General features: G+C 36.4%; 1 non-coding gene across 1 annotated transcript; it reads left to right on the top strand.

Annotated features, from left to right (window-relative positions):
- The first annotated feature begins 1,244 nt into the window (after window positions 1-1,244).
- On the top strand, window positions 1,245-1,350 carry LOC141662269 (small nucleolar RNA R71). Its single transcript, XR_012550392.1, has one exon. It is a non-coding gene; the product is annotated as a small nucleolar RNA R71 (small nucleolar RNA).
- The last annotated feature ends 3,008 nt before the right edge of the window (window positions 1,351-4,358 follow it).

Here is a 4,358-nt window from a genome sequence, read left to right as displayed (position 1 = left end):
CAGTTTCTGTTGTAGCACAACACTGCACTCTTCCGTTAGAGCAACGGTTTCCAACGCCTCAAGTTTTAGCTTCAGAGATAGAATACCCTTCATGAACTTAGCATAGCTCGACATATGTTCTAGAGCTTCGGCAAAAGGTATGTTAATGTGCAACTTCTTGAAAACCTCCAAAAACTTGGCAAATTGCTTATCAAACTTCTGCTTCTAAAGTCGTTTAGGATATGGCGGAGGTGGATAGACTTATTTATCCCCTGTATTAGCCCTAGGAGGATTTTTTGCAATAACTTTCTTCTTCGGTTCCACCTCGGCATCCTTCTGCACAACGTTTTCAGCTATAATCTCATTTTCTAGAATTGGCAAAGGTGCAGATGCACCTTCATTCTAAACAGAATCCTCAAAATCTTTATCTTGCTAAATTTAGGGGCTTGCGACCTTTCCAGACCTCAAGGTGATGGCGTTCACCTATTCTTTAATTTCCCTCTTGCCTGGATTGGCTTCTGTATCACTAGGAAGCGTTCCTAGTGGTCGATTCAATAAGGCGTTAGAAATTTTCCCAATTTGGAGTTCTCCAGAGTCTTGATAGAAACAACCTGACTTTGGCATATAAGAGCCTGGTGTTTGCACATAAGCCTCAACTCCTCCAATTCAGATTTTCCATTCGAAGATTGACTGCACCTCCATGAGTTTGTTGTTGAAGTTGGAGTTGTTGTCTTGGTGTAAATTGTTGCTGAAAACCAGGAGGATTGAATTACTTGTTTCCAAACTGTTGGAACGACTGTTGCTTCGCATTCTGATTGTTGCTCCATCTGAAGTTAGGATGATTCCAGTTGTCAGGATGATAAGTGTCTGGAACTGGTTGCCGCGATCTCTGAAAGTTGCTCAGAAACTGAGCTGATTCACTAGATATAGCGCATTGCTCCGTCGTATGCGAACCTGCACACAACTCACAAACACTGGTTGTCCGATTAACACCATAGTTTGCCAGATAATCGATCTTCATAGATAAATCCTTCAATTGAGCAGTGATAGCCGTAGCTGTATCCACTTCAAGAACTCCTGCTATCTTGCCCTGTGGCAATCTCTGGGTTAGATACCAATATTCATTAGCAGCCATCAGTTCAATTAGATCATAAACTTCCTCATAGCTCTTTGCCCATAATGCTCCACCTGATGCTGCATCGAGCATGGGTCTTGTCTGTGCCCCCAAACCGTTATAAAAGTAATTGATGATCATCCAATCAGGCATTCCATGATGAGGACACTTCCTAACATCTCCTTGTAATACTCCCAAGCTTCACATAGAGATTCTCCTGATTGATGCACAAATTAAGTAAGAACATTCCTAATTGCAGTTATCTTCGCCATAGGGAAGAATTTAGTGAGAAACGTTTGAGCAAGATCTTCCCAAGTAGCAATCGAACCAGCTGGTAGAGAGTGTAGCCAGCTCTTAGCCTTGTCCCTCAGAGAGAATGGGAATAGTCTTAGTTTCACCGCATCCTCAGACACACCGACATCATTGAACCTGAAGGTGTCGCAGATAACATGAAACAAGTAAACGCCAACTTTCGTTGCACGAATAACCTACTACTAGACATCCACAAAAGAGATAGAATCTAATAAGACACCATTTATGCTTGGACCCTATATGTCTATAGAATTTGAAAACATAACGGTTTAACGCGCAGCTTATCTATCGTGATTACATAGGACAAGTAAGATGGTTAAAATTACCTATGAATCATGCATAACAATTATACATAAACCTATGCTAGCATGGAAAGTTCTGAATCTCTATATTTATTGTCGCTTCAATAGAAATTAACACGCTATCTTATATATTTGCTACGCACATAATAAAAATAAGTACAACCAATACTAGGATATCAATCAATCACCACACACCAAGATATTGAAACAAATTAACTATAGAAATCCATAAGTAAATCCGTCAGAACCCCACGATAACGATTAGTTCATAACCGAACTCATCGTCATCATGGGTTCCAATGAAAGCATGGTATAAAAATTAGATCTTTATAAATTAAATAATAATCAAAAGTACGTTTACAAGAGTGTAAGGTTCAAACGAAAAAGAAAACAAGCATCCAACGTTACAACTTAAGCAAAGAATCACAAGTAAAAACAAGATCTTCTTCTCCTTCATTGTATTGTGCTATTAGGTCTTCTTACTGCTCTCTCCTTCTTCTCGTTGTTCTTCTATATGAAAAATGTCTTTTAAAAGTCTTTAAATACGAACCCAATAGATCAGGAGTCCAGCAAATCAATCTTATAATAGAATCAAGATTCCTAAAATTCGACATAGCGCGGCCGCCCTCAAATCCAGCGCGGCCGCCCCGAGTTTCTGACAAATGGGCGCGACCGCTCCCAAGACTAGCACGACCGCCCTGACCTTCTGGAAAATCTGAAATTTTCTGCTTTATTGACCTTCTTGTGCTAGTTTCTTATGCGCAATCGACCGAGGTTCCATCCTAACACTCTTTTAAGCATAAAACATGCAATATCCATTCCTTTTTTCGAATATGCCCTGAAATGCAAAATACTACAAAAATACATCAAAAACACAAACATATTGAGTACAAAACACCAATTCGAGCCTTTATGAAGCGTTCTAAGTGGATATAAATGCCACTTATCAGAGTAGTAGTGTATTATTTTTTCCTCTTAGCTTTGTTTGCTTTCTTTCTTTCTTTTGCTTCCCATCCATTCCTTTCTTTTTGTCTCACAACTTTCTTACTTCACGGGATCCTTTTTATTATTTTATTTTTTGCTTTCCTTTTTAATATGATCTGTTGAATTTTTAAATATATAGAATGATCATTTACATGAATTTAGTGCAGTAAATACTTACATTCATGAGAATGTTTTCCCTTCTTGTCTTTTAGATGCACTTGTCTGATTAAATTTTTTTAGCTGATTACAATGGTCGGTAAATTTGTATAGTGTCACCAGATACTTAAGAGTTGGGTGATGGTACTTGCTGATTCTTTAGACTTCAAATTTTCAGAAATTGATCTTGTTTTTTAGAAAAAAATCTTGAGAGCTGATACTTGATAGTCTTGTATGATTTATCCTCTCTTGTGACCAACCTATATATTGCTTTGTTACTTTTGCAGCCTCTTAATAACTAGTCACACTCAGTTATTTTGTAATTGCATCCCATTTCATTTCTTTGGTCAATAAGTCCCAGGTCGAGAGGTTGTTTTCGTAAACACAATATAATTCCCATACCTTGTCACTGTGATAAAATATAATGCCCTGTAGAAAGAGTACAATTTGCATTCTTGTGAAAACATTTTTAATATTCTAGTAAAAACACTTTTATAACTGAAGCTGGTGAGTTTTTGAGATTTTGCAGAATTTCACCGCCAAACAAGTTATTAGAAAGTATATGGATTATAATTAGCAAGTTTAAAGATTGCCTCATGCTCGTGGTAATAAATATTCATGCGCTAATTTTTTATGTTGTAATGTGCTTGGACAGGGAGTTCCACATGCATATGCATATCAGAACAATCATATTCAGAACTGGAATGACATATGTACTTTATTTTCCTCCGATAGAGCTACTGATAAAGGTGCAGAGCAATTTGAGGAGTCTGCAACCGCAATGGACCTTGAAAATGAAGCTGTTAGCAATTCTGAAATGGGTTCCGGTGAATCAAACAAAAGGCAAAAGAAGGACCATCTCGCTGATGCAGTTACTAGTTTTGTAGAGTCGTTTAAGGAATACATGAGTAAAGCAAAAGAGCCACCAAGACCCACCTGTAAAGAAATATATGTGGTTGTATCTACAGTTTATTAAATCACTAATAATGAAGCTATGAGGATTGTCAAAAGGTTTGTGAATGGAAAAGCTGACGAGTTCAAGATGCTTAAAAGTTTACCGAATGATAAAAAATTGGACTGGATCTTGTTGCTTATTAATGATTAGTTGTATTTAAGCACGTTTCTAAGATTGTGTTAAAAGATCTGTATTTCAAATATATTTTTGATTGTTTATTATTGAATTTTAAATGTCTAATTTTAAATGAAATTCTAGTAGTTGCCAAACACCATTAGGAATTTGAAATTCAGGATTTGAAATTCTTATAATTACCAAACATTATATTTGAATTTGAAATTCCGAAATTGAATTTTAGGAATTAAATTTCAATATATCAAATGAAATTCGCGTTTTCAAACACAATCTTACTTCTTTTTCTTTTCATACATAGTATTAAAGTTGGATTAGATAATTTAAGTGGCGAGAACTTACTTTTTTTGTCGTATAGTTCAATTCTCGCTCAATGGTGAATTATGGGATTAGATACTCACTGAACACGATTACTAAAAAAGAA

The sequence above is a fragment of the Apium graveolens genome, chromosome 5, assembly GCF_009905375.1.
Source record: "Apium graveolens cultivar Ventura chromosome 5, ASM990537v1, whole genome shotgun sequence".
Classification (NCBI taxonomy): Eukaryota; Viridiplantae; Streptophyta; class Magnoliopsida; order Apiales; family Apiaceae; genus Apium; species Apium graveolens.
The sequence above is the reverse complement of the archived record's forward strand: the minus strand, read 5'-3'. Positions and strand labels throughout refer to the sequence as shown.